We start from the raw sequence: 23,016 nt of genomic DNA on the forward strand, positions 1-23,016 counted from the left end.
GTATTCCCAGTCATGTGAAATCCATAGATTAAGGCCTAATGAATTCATTTCAATTGACTGATTTCCTTATATAAACTTGTAACTCAGTAAAATCTTTGAATTGTTGCATGTTGCGTTTACATATTTTGTCAGTGTAGTTAAAGCCTTAATGCTCAAATCACTTTGGTTTTTCAAATCTGTTTTGGATTTGTGTGTGTTCAGATTGTATTAATTTGCTAACATGGGTTCGCTAGCTGTCAAGTGGTGGGTATGTGTAGGTTGATTGTTGGTGGTGCTTGTGCTTACTCTCACGCCAAAAAATATCATATTTGAATCAGATATGCGAGAAAAAAATGTCACTTCAAACTGCCAGTGTGAACAAGGCTTAGTGTAGCCTTATTCAGTATTATTATCTATCCATCTCAACTAATATCAATAATCTGACAATTAAATGAACTTTTACTGTCAGGAGAAAATATAGGAGACAAAAATAAAAACATAGATAAAATACATCACCAGTTGATATTCATTGATATGCAAATATATGTCGCTTTCCCGCTCCATCATGTCTGCATAGAAATGACAGTTCTTGTAATAGTTGAAATTGTCATGCTGTAGTCAAGTGGACACTTCAACTGATTATGTGAGAGCCCATAACTCTCTTTGTGAGAGGTCTCTTTTCGGAATGGATATACTGGGTACAGCATCATCAATAATTTTTTTTATTTTCATTTCACCTTTATTAAACCAGGTAGGCCAGTTGAGAACAAGTTCTCATTTACAACTGCGACCTGGCCAAGATAAAGCAAAGCAGTGCGACAAAAACAACACAGAGTTACATAAACAAATGTACAGTCAATAACACAATAGAAAAGAAAAATTGAAAAATCTATGTAGTGTGTGCAAATGTAGAAGAGTAGGGAGGTAGGCAATAAATAGGCCATAGAGGCGAAATAATTACAATTTAGCATTAATACTGGAGTGATAGATGTGCAGATGATGATGTGCAAGTAGAGATACTGGGGTGCAAAAGAGCAAGAGAGTAAGTAATAATATGGGGATGATGAAGATTAGCCTAATAATGGATTAAAAGAGCCTAACGTTACTCCTTATAGTCTAAGGACCTTACATGTTCTGTTTAAAGTCTAATTGGCTCTGGAAGCCAAAACCGCCAAATACTGCATTTAAACGTGAATTGATTTTCAACTGAGGTACGGTTCTAGAAACATAAATCCCTCTACTTTCATATCACATCAAAATAATTTCACAAATGCAAAACACATACGTCCTGTTTTAACCAGTTTTATTTGCGATTCTTGATCATGACTCAGTTCCATAACACCTTCTGTACAGTTGCAGCTGACAGTATTTTTCAGTGACAACACGTTTGTGGTGTCCGTCTTCCATTTACACACAGGTTTTCGGAGATGTAGATAGCTAATTAGATAGCTAATCAGCCCTCTGTAAAATGGAAATATGGCCTTCCCCTTACCATATGAAATGTGATTATCAGTTTAACCTTTAGTCAAACTCCCCCTTGTTCAGTAGATGATATGGAACTGAGAGTCATGATCAAGGGCTACATCAAGATAGAAAATGGGGCCAAGAGTCATATATTCAGTTGGGGAGTAACAGATTACAAAAAAACGGTAACTGTAATCAGTTACGTTCCCAGGTAAAATATTGTAATCAGATTACAGATACTTTTGAAAAACTAGATGATTACTTCGAGGATTACTTTTAAATTCAGAAAGGAGTTTGCAAAAAACTATCTTTGACACTTCACTGTTTTCTCAATGACATTTAAATCAGCAGTGAAAAAAGGACCACGTTTAAGTTTGTTCCACCTGAGCGAGTCTGACCACAAGTCAGAGACCACTGTGATGACACACCAAATGGGTTTGATGGATCACGGAAAAAGAGCAGGAATAGGCTTTTGTAGGATACAGTCCAAGCTATGTCTTCCAATGGTGCGACTGCTGTCGGCATCCAAAGATGAACCAACTTGAACAAACGCTTGGAGGTAAGGACGAAAGCAGTGGTATAGTCTATGGCGATACGGATATCACTTATTATTGATATCTACATAGCGCATTGATGTGAATCACACTGCTGCTCTCTCATTTAGCTATTTGCGCCTTACGGATTGTGGTTGTTGTTGGTGGCTGTTCACAAATCTAAATGTGTATTTGAACCCAATAATGGTTGAATTCAAGAAGTTTAAGCTGCCTATCAATCATTGCTTTTTAAACCAGTGGACAGCAACTGACAAATGTGATCTTGCAAGTGCTGCGTAGTGCGAATCCCAGTTTATGGAATTAAAATAGGGCTTTTGTTGTTCAATCTAATTCATGCAGATAAAAATATCCATAGGCCTAATGGACACATGTTCACTCACGCACTTTTGATAGACTTAAAGGGGCAATCTGTAGTTGCTACATCCATTTGTGGACTTATATATACATACAGTTGAAGTCAGAGGTTTACATACACTTAGGTTGGAGTCATTAAAACTCGTTTTTCAACCACTCCACAAATTTCTTGTTAACAAACAGTAGTTTTTGCAAATTGGTTAGGACATCTACTTTGTGCATGTGTAACCGATGTGAAATGGCTAGCTAGTTAGGGGTGGTGCGCGCTAATAGCATTTCAATCGGTGAGGTCACTCGCTCTGAGGCCTTGAAGTAGTTGTTCCCCTTGCTCTGCGAGGGTCGCGGCTTTTGTGGAGCGATGGGTAACGATGCTTCGTGGGTGTCAGTTGTTGATGTGTGCAAAAGGGCTCTGGTTCGAGGAGAGGGACGGAAGCTATACTGTTACACATGACACAAGTCATTTTTCCAACAATTGTTTACAGACAGATTTATAAGTGAAATATTCAATATATATATATGCCCATTCATTCTTGACGAATATAACCTATAAATGCCTCATGAGCTTAGTTCAGCTGTCAGAGTCCATGAGAACCCAAAATACAAGCTTGTTTTTCACCAATGTTTGTAAACATTGTAAATTTAAACAAACACTGTATAGCCTCATAACATGGTTAAAATAATAATGTTGATATCATGGATGGTCAGTCCTTGCATCCATAGCTCTATTAATCTGAGAGTGGTTACATTTCTCCAGGCCCATCCCTCAGGTTTTTACCAAAAACAGAGGCGGGGTGTCCGTTTTGTTATTGTTTCATCTGTGGATTTGCCCTTTAAACAGCTGCAAGATATCAAAGTGTCACCAACAAAAAGGAAAACAATAGGCCTATAGCAAATGCAGCATATGGCATTCATTTTTTACATGTAAAGAGCACTTTTCAGTAGTGCTGAAAGCATGCAATTCCATGAGTGCAGCATTTATTTTTCAACTCGAATCAATTAACAAAAGCTAATCTATACTTACATATTTCCAAATCCTATTCTTGAAGATCAAGGGGTATAACATTTATTGGAATGACTGCAATTCTGATACACTTTGTTTTTAATGTAAAAATATAATTTAATTGTATTATGATATGTAGTAGAAAGTGATGGGTTAGAAGAAGCCTACATAACCAACCCATAAAGTAAAATGTAACATCCATATATGGCCAGCTATGTAAACATTAACATTGATTTATCCTGCAATAGATGTCGTTCAATTGGTAACATACATTTTTGTCTTCTTCTAGTGCCTCTTAAGGGGAAAGTAATCTAAAAGTAACGGAATGCAATCAGATTACATTAGAGTTTGGGTAATCCAAAATGTACATTACTGATTACAAATTTGGATAGGTAACTAGTAACTGTAACAGATTACATTTAGAAAGTAACCTACCCAACCCTGTTGATGAGCAATGCTTTCTATACACAAAATAATTTTTGCAGTGTTCCGCTATTGCAAAAAATTGAAGGGAAAATACACTGTTTTCTTTGTTTAATCTCGTAAAATTTTGGAAAGAAAATAAAACAATCACTAAAAAAGTCAGATGTTCCATTTCTGGAGTGTTGATACTGTTAATTTGTCACCACAGACTGATGGTTTGTTTACATAGCAGGTAGTGATGGGGGGGGGGGGGGGGGAATCTATAGTTACATATCGTGATATTATCTTTGATTATGCATCATATTCTTTTGACAATATCGCAATATTGTTTTTGCACTAGTTGGCTGTACTTGCACCAAAACTCTATTTTTCCTTCATAGCTTGTTCTCCATCTTCTTTTTAAATAGGGAGCCAATATGTTTTCAGCACTTATTTCCATGACTGATCAAAACGCGTTTCTCATGGCTCTCTCGTCCGTCTGCAGTAGACATATGGTGAGCAACATGTTTGGAACAATGAATTGCAAAAAAATAAATCATCACATTACCATATCACAATACATATAGGATTGTGAGAATAGGAATACATATCATAATGGCACCTAAGTATCATGATAATATAATGTAGTGAGGTCCCTGGTAATTCCCAGCCCTAATAGCAGGTTAGAACAATTAACGTGGCACATTAGGATCATTAACATGGTAGATCAGTTGAACTAACGCAGAAGGTTAAGTTAATTAATGCAACAGGTTATGAGAATGAGGTTAAGTTTAGGAAAAGGGCTAGGCTTAGCTACAACGCTACAGTTGTTTACAGTTGTCAACAACTGTTGTCCTCGACGCGACCACTAGCGAGAGCTGTAGGCCTACTCCATAGCCACAACGGTAGAAACATAAACAAACCATTTGTGGCGACAAATCATCAGTATCATAACACAAGCAAGCACAATCTGATGTATTATCAGGTTCCCTTCTAATTTACAGCTTTCGGTACCCGTATGTCTTTATCAGTCAATTTTCCTGTAGTTATCGGTGACACGTTTTGTAAGTTTCTTGTCCATCCATCCGCCAGCCATTGTTTTGTAACGCAACTTTAATTTTTTTCTCACCTTGATAACTTTTTTAACATTTAACTGAATCTTGGCATATTTCTTTCTCACCTTATGCTATTGATAATTTATATTTTACTTCGAATTTGTATCGTTTTGAGGATGTTTGTCAGTAATTTTTACCAGAGGTGTTGACTGAAACGAAAGATGGAAGATCAGCGTGTCAGGTAGCCACATTTGCCGCTAGTGGCTCTGCAGGACATTTATGGAATTTGAGGGATGAGAACCCATGAAAATCATGAGCATTAATTTGAACGGAATAGCCTACTCGGCCTATGTATAATTTTGATACACAATGTAGTTGTGCATTTCGTAATGCAAATCTTGTTAAATAGGCTTTAAACTCGGAGGGCGTCACAGAAAGAATCTTGAAGATTTGTCACTTTGCATTAGATTAGATTGCCATCTGCTGGTTGGAATGTTACACATTTTAAGTTTTAATGTCACGTACAATGAAATGCCTTGCAAACTCAAATTGACATGGCAAGGGGGTCGAATGTCAGACAAGAGAGTACTGATAGGCTCATAAAAAGTGTTCACATCATGAAATTCAGTGGTAGCTAGGGGATAGTTTCGTGATGTAGTCAGATAATGTTGTTTATACCAGCGACCTAATATTGCTCTCAAAATAGAAGTAGCATCACCTCAAGAATATTATTATAAGGTACGAGACGTTTTCAACCACAAGGAGTCTACAACAGCATTATTACTTTAGGGCCATCGTACTTAGCAAAAGAGCGTGCACCATTTTAGAACGTTGTAGAAAAAAAATTAAAACCTAGTTAAGACATTCTTCAGAATTCTTCCCAAAATGTTCTAAATATGAATATATTTATATCTGAATACTCTTGTCAGGTTCGTTTTATACAGCCTGTAGTCTACTAATCAGTGATATCCACGTAATGAGACAATGTATCCCACAATGCACTGCGTGGTTTGTGTTTATTATAAATAATACAACTCTAAAAACGAACACATGTAATACTTTTTTTCGTTAATCATATTTTAGAAGGACTCACAATTTACCTGTTTATATATTGTTTATATATTTATTGACTCAAACCGTCACAGGGACCGTAATTGTACCGATAGTCAATCCACTCGATTCCTCTTCTGTGTCAGCTTTGCGCAGTGGCAGTATCGTAGCCGATGAGGTCTATCCGAGGCGCGATTATTGCTAGTTGAAAACTTTACCCAATACCCCGCTGAGACGACTTGAAATATAGTCGGCTTTGGCAATTTTTGACGGTCTCTAAGGAGACTGATTTAGTTGTAAAAGTAAATGCTTGATAAGAAAATGGCATAATTTCTGTACTACTGACTGCGTATGCTAGTCACTTTGTCATGAAATCCTAAACTCATCTGCTTTGGAAGCTACTGTAAAGGCCAACATATTAAAATGGATTTAAAATTCCCTGGAGAGAAAAGTCATCCCGTTTATTTTTTACCGTTTGTATGCAATGTGATGGTTTCTTATTATGACCAGTAGATGTCACTGTCTACCAAAATACATTGGTTATGTAGTGACGTTCAGCAACCAGGTGTGGGCAGCATTGTATTGTATGAGACAATAAAGCATACCGGAAGAATATAATAATATATTCAACTTAGCAGACAATTTTATACAAAGCAACATAGTGTAGTGCCGTGCGTGCATACATTATATTCATAAGGCTTTCCATTAGATGTTAAAACATTACTGAGGGGACTTGCTTCCATTCAACCACAAGACCATTAGTGAGGTCGGGCACTGATGTTGGGCTTGCGTGCAGTCGGCTTTCCAATTCATCCCAAAGGTGTTCGACGGGGGTTGAGGTCAGGGCTCTGTGCAGGCCAGTCAAGTTCTTCCACTCTAATCTCAACAAACCATTTCTGTATGGACCTCGCTTTTTGCCCGGGGGACTGTCATGGAAGGGCCTTCCCAAACTGTTGCCACAAAGTTGGAAGCACAGAATCATCTACAATGTCATTGTATGCTGTAGCATTAAGATTTCCCTTCACTAGAACTAAGGGGCTTAACCCGAACCATGAAAAACAGCCTCAGACCATTATTCCTCCTCCACCAAACTCTACAGTTGGCATTATGCATTGGGGCAGGTAGCATTCTCTTGGCATTCGCCAAACCCAGATTTGGCTGTCGGACTGTCAGATGGTGAAGCGTGATTCATCACTCCAGAGAACTCGTTTCCACTGCTCCAGAGTCCAATGGCGGCAAGCTTTACACCACTCCAGCTGACGCTTGGCATTGCGCATGGTGATCTTAGGCTTGTGTGCGGCTTCTCGGCCATGGGAACCCCATTTCATGAATCTCACGAAGAACAGTTATTGTGCTGAAGTTGCGTCCAGAGGCAGTTTGGAACTCGGTAGTGAGTGTTGCAACCGAGGACAGACGATTTCAGCACTCGGCGGTCCTGTTCTGTGATATTGTGTGGCCTACCACTTCGCGGCTGAGCCGTTGTTGCTCCTAGATGTTTACACTTCACAATAACAGCACTTACTGTTGACCGGGGCTGCTCTAGCAGAGTAGATATTTGACGAACTGACTTTGGAAAGGTGGCATCCTATGATGGTGCCATGTTGAAAGTCACTGACCTCTTCAATAAGGCCATTCTACTACCAAATGTTGGCAAAGTTATTAGAAATAAAAAAATAAAAAACCTTATTTACATAAATATTCAAACCTTTTGCTATGAGACTCGAAATTGAGCACAGGTGCATCCTGTTTCCATTGATCATCCTTGAGCTGTTTCTACAACTTGATTGGAGTCCACCTGTGGTGAATTTGGAAAGGCACACACCTGTCTATATAAGGTCCCACAGTTGCCAGTGCACATCAGAGCAAAAGTCAAGTCATGAGGTCGAAGGAATTGTCTGTAGAGCGTCGAGATAGGATTGTGTCGTGGCACAGATCTGGGGAAGTGTACCAAAACATTTCTGCAGTATTGAAGATCCCCAAGAACACAGTGGCCTCCATCATTCTTAAATGGAAGAAGTTTGGAACCACCAAGACTCTTCGTAGAGCTGGCTGCCCGGCCAAACTGAGCAATTGGGGGAGAAGGGACTTGGTCAGGGAGGTGACCAAGAACCCGATGGTCACTCTGACAGAGCTCTATAGTTCCTCTGTGGAGATGGGAGAACCTTCTAGAAGAACAACCATCTCTGCTGCACTCCACCAATCAGGCCTTTATGGTAGAGTGGCCAGACAGAAGCCACTCCTCAGTAAAAGGCACATTACAGCTTGCTCGGAGTTCCAGACTCTCAGACCATAAGAAACAAGATTCTCTGGTCTGATGAAACCGAGATTGAACTCTTTGGCCTCAATGCCAAGCGTCACATCTGGAGGAAACCTGGCGCCATCCGTAGGGTGAAGCATGGTGGTGGCAGTATCATGTTGTGGGGATGTTTTTCAGCGGCAGGGACTGAGAGACAAGTCAGGATCGAGGGAATGATGAACGGAGCAAAGTACAGACAGATCCTTGATGAAAACCTGCTCAAGAGCACTCAGGACCTCAAACTGGGGTGAAGGTTCACCTTCCACAGGACAACGACCATAAGCACACAGCCAAGACAACGCAGGAGTGGATCGGGACAAGTCTCTGAATGTCCTTGAGTGGCCCAGCCAGAGCCCGGACTTGAACCCGATCGAACATCTCTGGAGAGACCTGAAAATAGCTGTGCAGCAACGCTCCCCATCCAACCTGACAGAGCTTGAGAGGATCAGCAGAGAAGAATGGGTGAAACTCTCCAAATACAGGTGTGCCCAGCTTGTAGCGTCATACCCGAGAAAACTCAATGTTGTAATCGCTGCCAAAGATGCTTCAACAAAGTTCTCAAAAAGGGTCTGAATACTTATGTAAATGTTATATTTCAGTTTTATGATAATGCAGTATAACATGGAAGATTTGTGATTGACAACTTCAGTAGGGTCTGAGATATACACAGGAAGGATTTGATTGACCTTCAGTCAGGGTCAGAGTTCGATCCTCTCTCCTTCCTAATGGTTGGAGAAATGAGGACATTGAACACTGCCCTAATATGTTAACCTAAATATCTCAAGACATTAACCCTTTTATTTAACCTACACATGACCTGTTTTTTTTATGTATTTCTATACTCTATGCACCAGCAACCTTAGCCAAAGACCATTTATCAGTCTCAGTTGAATTAATTTCCAGGTTTAATGTTGTCTTTGTGGTTCCACTGTCCTCCATGTGACCCAGGAGGATCATAGGCTTACTCTGACCAAACAGACAGCATGTTCCAAAGAAATAGATAGGCCTCTAAGAATTTATGGCCTTGATTCCGTCAGTCAGAAGACGTGGTAAGATTGAACCATTCCGCAACACCTGCATTCCATTCCAGCTGTACTTGGAGGCATGCCAAAAAAATAAAAAATAATTGGTCCAGCACCACATGCAGGACTAGTTCCTAGGCAACCATGTGACACTGTCGACAATTGCTATGGCAACCAACGTATCGGCCTCTCTCAATTCTTTGATGAAATGTGCAAGAATCTTCTCTTTGTGTGCGAATAGTTTCAATCACTGTGCCATTCTCTAAGTGAGGAGTGAACAGTTGTGAAGACCCAGTCACTACATTCGTAGTGGCTTTTCAAAAGATGTTCCTCTTCCATTGACATGCTGTCCTTTTCACGTTCTCCTTCCAGCTTTTTATTTCATGTGAAGGCTATGTGAAGTGTTTGAGTTCTAGGTATTATCTCTGTAGAATGGATGTACAGTAAGCTCCCTGGGATGTTATGTATGATATGCCAAGCCGTACACTGTTATGGGCTTTTAAAATACATCTAACCTGTACTCCTCCACAAAAAAATGCATGTTGTGTAGGCTGAGATTTTTTTATTTATTCACAAAATCCTAATGAACATAATTTAGGACTTTTCTCAAAATAGTAGAAAACAGTCAATCTTTATGCTAGTGATATGCTCAAGATCTGTAAAGCACACATGCTTACAGCCACATTTAAAATAGATTTAAATTGGGAAGAGACACAGCACAATTCACTTATGAAGAACAGAAGGTGCAATTCTGAAGTGAAATGTCGTATGTCCAATTATAGAAATATCTCACTATTTCAGATGTGAATCTGAGTCCTCTCCAAGAGGTGACCATACATGACCCCATTATTTACACAATGTTATGCCTCACTAATAGATTAAAGATCACAGGAATCAATACCAACATCTCACAAGAACCGTGTTAATGATTCAGCTCCACCAATTAAACGTCCCCCGAAATCTTTTAATATTGTCTTTCTCTTAATCACTTCCCAGAGCAGGAGGGGTCGCCCCCAATTAACTGGCTAATTTGACTCTGACACCTCGCCACACCGTTATTGTATTTCAGCATAAATAACAGTCCCACAGGGAAATATGTGTGTGTGTGTGTGTGTGTGTGTGTGTGTGTGTGTGTGTGTGTGTGTGTGTGTGTGTGTGTGTGTGTGTTGGTAACAGGCTAAAGGACATTCACTCATGAGTGGAGTATAAAAGATCTATCAATCATCCTATTTCACTCATACAAAACTAGAGCTGACAATCCACATCTCATATTAGGAATCGCTGTTCGTCACATGTCATTTTGAGCCCTCTTCCCTTGAGGCTTTATTGAAAGACATTTGAAGTCGGTAATGATGTCCATGGACAGGGTCAGGTACGTGTATGCATATTCATTTGTGTGTGTGTGTGTGTGAGAGATGCACATGTTTGCAGTATCTGGGTGTGTGTGCGTGTGCACGCCTGTGTGTCTGTAGACGGTGTGTGTACATTGATTAGCAGAGAGACGGGAACCGCGGGTCCTGCTCGTTCCTGTCAGATTATTAGAAGCATCCAGTCAGGGCCCTGGTAGCCTGCGAGGCTCTGTAGTGACTTTTTAAAGGGTATCTGCCTCCCCCTATTTCCTCAGAGCCCAGGTGCTTTTACTTATATTTATGTTACCATATTACTGGTAGAGCACAGCAAAACCCTCAGACACACACTTCACAACAGCACCCGGACACTGATACTGCAGGCAAAGGTGGGATTCTGAAGTAGTTTTGAAATGTGGTCAACTGCAGTAATTTGACAGTTGGTGGTGTGTGTCACCAAGTTGTGCTATCAATTGTCATTTGAGCTTGAACAATTACATACATTTCCCCTATATGTATTAAGAATTTGGGAATTCTGAGGCGGTTTTAGGAATCTAGGGTAACATGTTCTTGCTGTAGATTTTTGAATTAGCCATTTGGGATATTTCTAGACCCATGGCCTTTAACAATAAGCCCCATCATTGAATGAAAATCCCCCAGATTGAGCAGACAAAATAAAAGCTTTTTATTCCCTGGGACCAGACCACTCAGAAGCGCCGACCTCCAAAATGAAAATGGGCTTTTCAAAGCTACAGTGTACTGTAGGCACTCACACAAACCCTTATTATCCCCAGAGAAACGCTTCTTGCAAATCCCATTATGACAGAATATGAAAGGTCCAGGCCATGGTCAAGGCACTCAATTCTTATGAAGTTCATACAATTTCCACTTCTGAATAAGCACTTGTATTGATAATAAGGAAAGAGTGAGGTAGAAGGATTTTGGCAAGTGCTGATATGAATAAATTATATTATAGAACACCTTGAAAAGGAACAAAGCCACATCAGGATCACTACTGTAACTATGATGCCGGGCGTGAGGGGGGCATAACCTGGCGGGGGGTCTTTGGTGTCCTCCCCCAGATTTTTGGGGGGCATCTAAAGCTAATTTCCTGCATTCTTACACAATCCAATATGCCGTCTCCATTTAGAACGAAAAGTAAGCAAAAATGCACATAGTCATCAAGCTAGGTAAGATATCATTATTAAATATGTTGAAGTGATTAATAAGACTGCACTAGATCAAAGGAAATTCAATAATAAATATTGTGTTACACCTTTAAACAATAGCCTAACAAATGAACAACTCTTGAAAAAATACAAATATACAGTACATTTGGAAAGTATTCAGACCCCTTCCCTTTTTCCACATTTTGTTACGGTACTCATCAATCTACACACAATACCCCATTCTGCCAAGGCAAAACAGGTGTTTCGAAATAAATAACAGAAATACCTTGTTTACATAAGTATTCAGACCCTTTGCTATGAGACACGAAATTGAGCTCAGGTTCATCCTGTTTCCATTGATCATTCTTGTTGTTTCTACAACTTGATTGGAGTCCACCTGTGGTAAATTCAATTGATTGGACATGATTTTGAAAGGCACACACCTGTCTATAGAAGGTCCCACAGTTGACAGTGCATGTCAGAGCAAAAACCAAGTCATGAGGTCAAAGCAATTGTCCGTAGAGCTCCGAGACAGGATTGTGTCCAGGGACAGATCTGGGGAAGGGTACCAAAACATTTCTGCAGCATTGAAGGTCCCCAAGAAGACAGTAGCCTTGGAACCACCAAGACTCTTCCTAGAGCTGGCTGCCCGGCCAAACTGAGCAATCGGGGGAGAAGGGCCCTGGTCACTCTGACAGAGCTCTAGAGTTCCTCTGTGGAGATGGGAGAACCTTCCAGAAGGACAACCATCTCTGCAGCACTCCACCAATCAGGCCTTTATGGTAGAGTGGCCAGACGAAAGCCACTCCTCAGTAAATGGCACATGACAGCTCGCTCGGAGTTTGTGATGTATCTCCAGACTCTCAGACCATAAGAAACAAGATTCTCTGGTCTGATGAAACCAAGATTGAACTCTTTGGCCTCAATGCCAAGCGTCACGTCTGGAGGAAACCTGGCACCATCCCTACGGTGAAGCATGGTGGTGGCAGCATCATGCTGTGGGGATGTTTTTCAGAGGCAGGGACTGAGAGACGAGTCAGGATCGAGGGAAAGATGAATGGAGCATGGAAATATTTCAGTTTTTTATTTTTAATAAATTTGCAAACATTTCTAAAAACCTGTTTTTGCTTTATCATTATGGGGTATTGATGATTGAACAAGTTATTCCATTTAGAATTAGGTTGTAACGTAACAAAATCTGAAAAAATTAAAGGGCTTTGAATACTTTCTGAATGCGCTATAAAGGCCATGTGAGAATCTCTGGTAATTTAACCCATTTCTTAAGTTATTTTTGAGCATTTGATATTGCCTATAGGGCGCAAAATTGCTGGGACCATGGCTGGCAAGTGAGCTGCGTCACACATGCCTAAATTAACATTTCAGGACTGCAGTTGGGTTTGCAATTCAGAATGTGGGGGAGACATGACGCCCCCGCTCCCAGTGAAAGTTGCGCCCCTGATGCCTGGTATCGCAACATTGTCATGGTGGTTCTAAGAAACGTAGCCTTCTGCATGACTTTGGTGTGGCATGTTTATAGGGCTGTTATGGTGACTGTAACACCGGCGGTTACGAGTCATGACCATAGTCAAATTCCAAGTGAGCCTTTAGTCACGGTAACTAGGCTTCCACAAAACGGCACTCTAATGCTGCACATTAGTAGCCTTCCAAACTTGCTACCTGCCTGGTACTCAGCATCCTATTATCCCTGTAATCACTCTGACATCAATGCAAATGTATGTAAACTCAGCAAAAAAAGAAACGTCCCTTTTTCAGGACCCTGTCTTTCAAAGTTAATTTGTGAAAATCCTATTAACTTCACAGATCTTCATTGTAAAGGGTTTTAACACTGTTTCCCATGCTTGTTCAATGAACCATAAACAATTAATGAACACGCACCTGTGGAACGGTCATTATGACAATAACAGCTTACAGATGGTAGGCAATTAAGGTAACAGTTATGAAAACTTAGGACACTAGAGGCCTTTCTGCTGACTCTGAAAAACACCAAATGAAAGATGCCCAGGGTCCCTGCTCATCTGTGTGAACGTGCCTTAGGCATGCTGCAAGGAGGCATGAGGACTGCAGATGTGGCCAGGGCATTAACTTGCAATGTCCGTACTGTGATGTCCGTACTAAGACAGCGCGACAGGGAGACAGGATGGACAGCTGATCATCCTTGCAGTGGCAGACCACGTGTAACAACGCCTGCACAGGATTGGTACATCCGAATATCACACCTGCTGGACAGGTACAGGATGGCAACAACAACTGCCCGAGTTACACCAGGAAGGCACAATCCCTCCATCAGTGCTCAGACTGTCCACAATAGGCTGAGCGAGGCGGAACTGAGGTGCTTGTAGGCCTGTTGTATGGCAGGTCCTCACCAGACTTCACCGGCAACGCCGTCGCCTATGGGCACAAACCCACCGTCGCTGGACCAGCTAGGACTGGCAAAAAGTGCTCTTCACTGATGAGTTTTGCAGTTTTGTCTCACCAGGGGTGATGGTTGGATTTGCGTTTATCGTTGAAGGAATGAGCGTTACACCGAGGCCTGTACTCTGGAGCGGGATCGATTTGGAGGTGGTGGGTCCGTCATGGTCTGGGGCGGTGTGTCACAGCATCATCGGACTGAGCTTGTTGTCATTGCAGGCAATCTCAACGCTGTGTGTTTCAGGGAAGACATCCTCCTCCCTCATGTGGTACCCTTCCTGCAGGCTCATCCTGACATGACCCTCCAGCATGACAATGCCACCAGCCATACTGTTCGTTCTGTGAGTGATTTCCTGCAAGACAGGAAATGGCCAGCAAAGAGCCCGGATCGCAATCCCATTGAGCACGTCTGGGACCTGTTGGATCGGAGGGTGAGGGCTAGGGCCATTCCCCCCAGAAATGTTTGGGAACTTGCAGGTGCCTTGGTGGAAGAGTGGGGTAACATCTCACAGCAAGAACTGGCACATCTGATGCAGTCCATGAAGAGGAGATGTACTGCAGTACTTAATGCAGCTGGGGGCCACACCAGATACTGACTGTTACTTTGTTCAGGGACACATTATTCCATTTCTATTAGTCACATGTCTGTAGAACTTGTTCAGTTTATGTCTCAGTTGTTGAATCTTGTTATGTTCATACAAATATTTACATGTTAAGTTTGCTGAAAATAAACGTAGTTGACAATGAGAGGACATTTCTTTTTTTGCTGAGTTTAGTTATGATGGCCTCTAATACACTGAACAAAAATATAAACGGAACATGCAACAATTTCAAAGATTTTACTGAGTTACAGTTCATGTATGGAAATCAGTCAATTGAAATAAATTCATGAGGCCCTAAGCTATGAATTTCACAGGACTGGGAATATAGATCTGCATCTGTTGGTCACAGATACCTTTTTAAAAAAGTAGGAGCGTGGTTCAGAAAACCAGATTGTATCTGGTGTGACCACCCTTTTCCTCATGCAGTGTGTGGAATGTTGTCCTCCCACTCCTCTTCAATGGCTGTGCGAAGTTGCTGGATATTGGCGGGAACTGGAACAAGCTGTTGTACACATCGAGCCAGAGCATCACAAACATGCTCAATGGGTTACATGTCTGGTGAGTATGCAGGCCATGGAAGAACTGGGACATGTTCAGCTTCCAGGAATATTCTACAGATCCTTGTGACACGAAGCTGTGCATTATCATGCTGAAACATGAGGTGATGGCAGTGGGCCTCAGGATCTCTGTATAATTCAATTGTTCGTTGTCCGTAGCTAATGCCTGCCCATACCAGAACGCCACCGCCACCATGGGGCACTCTGGCAACAGCTCTGGTGGACATTCCTGCAGTCAGCATGCCAATTGCAGGCTCCCTCAACCTGAGACATCTGTGGCATTGTGGTGTGTGACAAAACTTCACATTTTAGAGTGGCCTTTTATTGTCCCCAGCACAAGGTGCACCTGTGTAACGATCATGCTGTTTAATCAGCTTCTTCATATCTCACACCTGTCAGGTGGAAATGCTCACTAACAGGGATGTAAACAAATTTGTGCACAAAATTTGAGAGAAATAAGCTTTTCGTGCGTATGGAACATTTCTGGGATCTTTTATTTCAGCTCATGAAACATGGTACCAACACTTTACATGTTGCGTTTGAATTATTGTTCAGTATAAAAAAAGGTTCCTATCAGCTTTTTATATTTATTTCTCAACTTTCCTAATATTAAGCATATAGCTTCTCTTTACAACAGGAGTGTAGCCTACCTGGCTGGCATGAAAATGAACCACGGGAAAAGCGTCCTCCATTCGCTATTTAGGTGCATAGATGTACCTGTTCCGAGGTACATCTATGCACCTGTTCCGAGGTACAAGTGCACGACAAAACTAATTTCACACATATACTAAATAATATATGTAAAACAAGATTAAATGAAGAATAGTCTGATGGGTGACAATATTATCACTTGTAGAACGTGTGTGTCTAATCCTGGATTCTGATTGGTTAAAACCGCATTCCAGCTGGTGTTTATTCCACAAGTTGAAATGCCTATTTACTCTGTTCCATCTCAGTGCGCAATCCAATGTCTCATCAGCCCAGCCAGACAAATTTTCTCCCCTGTAAAATGGAGCTAGACATTATCTCCCATTTCTAGACTAGCGATTGGTTTTCAATAGTGGAGATTTGTATAAAACTTGCGCTCTGTCTCTTTGACATTTGTAACATTTGTTTCAATATTGAAATTCGATCACCAGCTGTCCCATAGTAATGAATGTCTAGGGGTCAGGAGTCGGGACAAGACAGACAGGCAGGTGTAGTATGGGTGATCTATATATGTTTATATTAGTTACTATGCTGTTACTAAGCAGTAATGTATACGACACCTAATAGGTAATGCACATGTGCACGATTGGGCCGGGCTGTAGAGCACGAGAGGTTTTTACTAAACGACATTAAGTTATACTCCCGTCTCCTGCCTGGTCCTTTTCTCCACAACACTCGCACTGAAGGACAAGTTGACCAATAAAATAGGTAAATGTTTGTCCTATGGAGGATAGTAGATTGATATAGGCTAGTGATTTTGCTGTTCGTTACTCATCTTGTTGGCTGAGGAAAAGTAAATGTGGACAGTTCTTTTAATCTGAGAGAGCCATGTGAGTGAGAGGGTCTTTGGAGCATGGCAATTGGCAGCCGGGAGAAGGGGGCATTGTGGCCACACAAGGGGGATGCCAAATTTGAGGCCTGGTGAGAATTTTATCAAGTGCTTGTCAAATTGTGAATGAGAGACTGAGGAAGTGTGTGCAGCCTGCACAAGAAACAAAGCAGAGCTCATGCCTTTCATGCAACTTTTTTCAAATCATCATTAGAGTCGCATCATGCAGCCTTAGAATGTATTAAAAATGAAATCAAAACATATAGCCCAATGTTTGTATCACAACTACAGTTGCATAAAGTCAGTTGCATAAATTAACACCCACCACCAACTGTCAAATTAAGCATATAGGAGTACCTGTTTCTTTGTTAACCGTTCAACACAGAATAGCCGCATGTGCGCACTCCCTCAAATCGTTTGGAGAAAATATCCTTTCTATTTTATTCAATTGTATTCTTCATAATATAAAATAATGCCACGGAATTCTAAGCAAATCGTGTCTGCTAAATTAATTAGCGTAGCCCACAGCCATAAGGCATAGCCAGATCAGGGCCTAAGATAAGGACAACACAGAGTATGCTATTTTGTTCTTCTGAAATAGATACAATTTTCTTCATATCATGTTTCTTTAGAACTGTCTAAAATAAATCATGGATTCATTGTGATGGTGTAGGCTATATTCAATGGGTTTATTAGACTTTTTAATATGTAGATGTTCCAAAGGTCTGCATCAGTGGCTTGTAGGCTGTGCGTGGAAGCCAGGAGATGCTAAACGTGTTTATGTTAATTAATGGTAAAATACCGTGAGACCGGCAGTTATTTGCTTGACAATCACCGGCTGACAAAATCTCATGACTGCCACAGCACTAGGCATGTAGACTGCAACACAAAATAATTCCTTTCAAAGATATGAACACAAACAAAGATGTACAAACTGACATTTAGGTTATTGTTCCCATGAAACAAAGCTACCTCCCATCCCCCCAGTATGGTGAAATCTGGGGAAACCCAGTCTATGACATTATAACATCCTATCCCCACGTAGGACACAAATTGTTCCTCCTCTGGGTCCATTAGATAGACCCCAGTGTCCATTCAGAGATCATCAAGTTAATCTAGCCATTTGTTCCTCACTGGCCAGACATGGGAAATAGCCTGTTTGTAACGCACGTCGTCGGGAGAAGACGATACACATCTGCCTCTGATTGAGAACCATACCAGGCCAAACACACAGAAATTCAAAACAAGGACAACATAGAACACCAGACATAGAATGCCCACCCAAACTCACGCCCTGACCAACCAAAACAGAGACATAAAAAGGATCTCTACGATCAGGGCGTGACACTGTTTTTGGATAGTGGAGAAGTGAATGTATAGCTCTTTTAAAAGCAGCTGCTCTTTCAGCTTTGGGCAATGGTCATGGAATAGCCCGTGTCATTACATCTCGTTAGTGAAGTCATCTGTGATGTAGGGTACTGGTGGTGTACGATAAGACTCCTGATCAGACTACTTCTGCTCTGGTTGAGTTGAGTTGACTGATGACTTAGCTACTTGGAATGCATCACAAATAAATGTGTAATCCAAAAGCTCCTTTATAAACTCAACCTGACATAGAAATGACAAAAAAAGACACTCGTCAGATATGACATTGAACGCCATTGCCTCTTGTGCAAGTTGACTTAGTCAGAAAGACACAATCTTTGAAAATAATTATTGTTAGCTACCCTCCACTCTAGCTATGGAGGTGGACATGATCAATCAATATAGCCACCTGGTTCTGGCATTACACATGAAAGCTTTCTAGCGAAAAGCCTCCATAGGATTAGTGCTATCGTCAAGGAGATGACATTTTATTGACATGCTGTATGAGAGAAAGAGGGGATGTCAGTGGAGGAAACAGGGAGCTGAAACAGGTCTATAAAAGGCTTTGCCTTTCAACATGTCGCGTTACCCCCTGAGTTCTGAGATTAATATCCATAGTGCAGGTGATGGTTCGGGGTCTCTCTCCAGCTCTGGCGGTTCACACACATGAACAGGACACATACAGTGAGGACAGGAGTGCTATGAAGTCCTCTGTCTGATGGGTGCAAGTGGTTGTCATATTAGTACAAACGCAGTAGACCATAGTTTCTAATCAGTCGAAAGGTAAGTACTATGTAAATACTTTTTCAGAGAGCAATTTATAAATCAGAAAGTGCTATGGAAAAAAGCTCAATCGTAATATTACAATTGTGATTACGCACTTGAACCCGATCGAACATCTCTGGAGAGACCTGAAAAGAGCTGTGCAAAATACAGGTGTGCCAAGCGTGTAGCGTCATACCCAAGAAGACTCGATGTTGTAGTCGCTGCCAAAGGTGCTTCAACAAAGTACTGAGTAAAGGGTGTGAATACTTATGTAAATGTATCATCCTTATACACTTAAGGAAATCCCGAATATCATGGATATAATGGAGCTAGTGGATATATGGAGGCTTAAATATCTTGACCTAGTGAGATATACATGGCGGAGGCTCAATCAAGCTAGTCGTCTTCACTGCTTTGTTATGTAATTCTCACTGGAACCAAAAGTTAAGAAAGTGTTGATAGGGGACAGAATGCTGTCGGACCATCAAATAATTACATTACTCTTACAGAATTTCCACGTGTGCGAGGTTATTGGAAATGTAATCCAAGCCTGTTGGATGGCAACTTGTTTTTAATCAGGACAGAATCATTTATAGCTGGCTTTTCTGACATAATATAGGTACAGTAGATCCCCTTATTGTATGGGACACTTTTAAATGTGCCTTTAAAAGCCATGCATTTCAATACTCATCTTTAAAACAAAGGCAATTTAAGAAATAGATAGAGGGACTGACAGGACAGATAGATAGCACTAAAAACAGTACCATAGAGGCACAGAATACGTTAGAGGAAAAACAAAGAAATGGATAAACTTATTCAAGAAAGATCAAGTGTAATATATTATAAAAATAAAGTGAACTGAATGGAATATGGGGGAAAATGCACTTTCTTTCTTCTTCTTCAACATATAAATGCCACCAAAAATAATGTACTGAAACTTGTTACAAACGATGGAGTCACCCATGATTCACCAAACAATATTTTGAAAGAGGAAGCAAAGTACTTTAAGTTTATGTTTTCGTTTCAGTCTCCTCCTCCATTTCCACTAACCAAAGTTAATTGTACGCATTTTTTCCTATTAATAATGTAAAATTAACAGCTGTACAGAAATACTCAAATTACAGAGGAGGAACTTCTTCATGCAATTAAAGCTATTAAGTTTGGGAAAACTCCAGGGCTGGATATCATACCAGTTGAAGTATACCAAACCTTTTTTGATGTACTCGGAGGGCCGTTATTAGCATGTTTTAACTACTCCTATAAAAATGGTAGATTATCAGATACTCAACAAGAAGGTCTGATTTCATTATTACTGAAACAGGACCCAAGTGGTGTCCAGTCCATTTAAAAACGTGGAGGCCCCTTACACTTCAGTGTTGTGATGCAAAAATTCTAGCAAAGTGCAAAGCTCATAGAACTATAAAGGTATTGTCGGATATTATTCATCCAAATCAGACAGGTTTTTTACATGGATGATGCATTGGAGATAATATAAGACAAGTACTGGAGACAATAGAACACTATGAAAAATCTGGGAAACCAGGCCTGGTATTCATAGCTGACTTTGAAAAGGCTTTTGATGAAGTACGACTGGAATATATATATAAATGCCTGGAATATTTCAATTTTGGAGAATCTCTTATACAATGGGTTAAAGATATGTACAGTTGTAAAAAAGTAAATAATGGCTAATTCTTATATATATGGTTGTATCCCTCATATATACAGTATATTGCTGTGAAGCGACAGAAGCATTAGATCATTTGTTTTGGTAATGTTTTGTTACGTTACAGGCTTATTCTGAAATTGATAAGATCGTTTTTTTCCCTCATCATGCTACAAACAATACAATAAAGACAAATAAAAAACTGATTTTTAGACATTTTTGCTAATATATAAATAAAAATCTATATATATAACACATTTACATAAGTATTCAGACCCTTTACTTAGTACTTTGTTGAAGCACCTTTGGAAGCGATTACAGCATAGGGAGTTTTGAGGTATGACGCTACAAGCTTGGCACACCTGTATTTGGGGAGTTTCTCCCATTATTTTCTGCAGATCCTCTCAAGCTCTGTCACGTTGGATGGGGAGCGTTGCTGCACAACTATTTTCAGGTCTCTTCAGAGATGTTTGATCAGGTTCAAGTCCGGGCTCTGGCTGGGGCACTCAAGGACATTCAGAGAGTTGTCCCGAAGCCACTCCTGCATTGTCTTGGCTGTGTGCTTATGGTCGTTGTCCTGTTGGAAGGTGAATCTTCGCCCCAGTCTGAGGTCCTGAGTGCTCTGGAGCAGGTTTTCATCAAGGATCTCTCTGTACTTTGCTCCGTTCATCTTTCCCTCGATCCTGACTAGTCTCCCAGTCCCTGCCGCTGAAAAACATCCCCACAGCATGACGCTGCCACCGTAGGGATTGTGCCAGGTTTCCTCCAGGTGTGATGCTTGGCATTCAGGCCAAATAGTTAAATCTTGGTTTCATCAGACCAGAGAATCTTGTTTTTCATGGTCTGAGTGTCTTTAGGAGCCTTTTGGAAACTCCAAGCGGACTGTCATGTGCTTTTTACTGAGGTGTGGCTTCCGTCTGGCCACTCTACCATAAAGGCCTGATTGGTGGAGTGCTGCAGGGATGGTTAACCTTCTGGAAGGTTCTTCCATCTCCATAGAGGAACTCTAGAGCTCTATGAGAGTGACCATCGGGTTCTTGGTCACCTCCCTGACCAAGGCCCTTCTCCCCCAATTGCTTAGTTTTGCCAGGCTGCCAGCTCTGTGTACAGCTCTGTGTATATGTATATGTGTATATGTACAGTATCAGTCAATCGTTTGGACACACGTACTCATTCCAGGGTTTTTGTTTATTTTTACTATTTTCCACATTGTAGAATAATAGGGAAAACTATGAAATAACACATATGAAATCATGTAGTAACCAGAAAAGTGTTAAACAAATCAAAATATATTATATATATTTGAGATTCTCAAAGTAGCCACCCTTTGCCTTGTTGACAGCTTTGCACACTCTTGGCATTCTCTCAACCAGCTTCATGAGGTAGTCACCTGGAATGCATTTCAATTAAAAGGTGTGCCTTGTTAAAAGTTAATTTGTGGAATTTCTTTCATTCTTAATGCGTTTGAGCCAATCAGTTGTGTTGTGACAAGGTAGGGTTGGTATACAGAAGATAGCCCTATTTGGTAAAAGACCAAGTCCATTGTATGGCAAGAACATCTCAAATAAGCAAAGAGAAACGACTGTCCATCGTTACTTTAAGGCATGAAGGTCAGTCAATCCGGAAAATTTCAGGAACTTTTAAAGTTTCTTGAAGTGCAGTAGCAAAAACCATCAAGCACTATGATGAAAATGGCTCTCATGAGGGAAGGAAGAGTTACCCCTGCTACAGAGGGTAAGTTCATTAGAGTTACCAGCCTCAGAAATTGCAGCCCAAATAAATGCTTCACAGAGTTCAAGTAACAGACACATCTCAATATCAACAGTTCAGAGGAGACTCCGTGAATCAGGCCTTTATGGTAGAGTTGCTGCCAAGAAACCACTACTAAAGGACACTTATAAGAAGAAGAGACTTGCTTGGCCCAAGAAACATGAGCAATGGACATTAGACTGGTGGAAATCTGTCTTTTGGTCTGATGAGTCAAAATATAAGATTTTTGGTTTGAACAGATGATCTCCGCATGTGTGGTTCCCACCGTGAAGCATGGAGGAGGAGCGATTCAAGTGTGCAAAGCTATCATCAAGGCAAAGGGTGGCTACCTTGAATAATCTAAAATCTAAAATATATGTTGATTTGTTTAACCCTTTTTTAGTTACTACATGATTCCATATGTGTTATTTCATAGTACAAATAAAGAAAAACCCTTGAATGAGTAGGTGTGTCCTAACTTTTGTCTGGTACTGTATAAAGATGAGACAACAAGAAGAGTAGGCCTAACGAACAGCAGAAGCCCTAGCTATGTCAATCTACTATCCCCCATAGTACAAAAGTTGACCTATTCTGTGCGAGAAATAAATACTCCAAATATAGTCTGGGACAGTTGTGGGTTGCGATAGATCCCAG

The 23,016-nt window shown here is 40.8% G+C and overlaps 1 non-coding gene across 1 annotated transcript; it reads left to right on the plus strand.

Moving 5' to 3' along the window:
* Positions 1-6,002: 6,002 nt before the first annotated feature.
* On the plus strand, positions 6,003-6,143 carry LOC139531090 (U4 spliceosomal RNA). Its single transcript, XR_011666199.1, has one exon. It is a non-coding gene; the product is annotated as a U4 spliceosomal RNA (small nuclear RNA).
* Positions 6,144-23,016: the final 16,873 nt, after the last annotated feature.

The sequence above is a fragment of the Salvelinus alpinus genome, chromosome 9 (genome assembly GCF_045679555.1).
Source record: "Salvelinus alpinus chromosome 9, SLU_Salpinus.1, whole genome shotgun sequence".
Taxonomy (NCBI): Eukaryota; Metazoa; Chordata; class Actinopteri; order Salmoniformes; family Salmonidae; genus Salvelinus; species Salvelinus alpinus.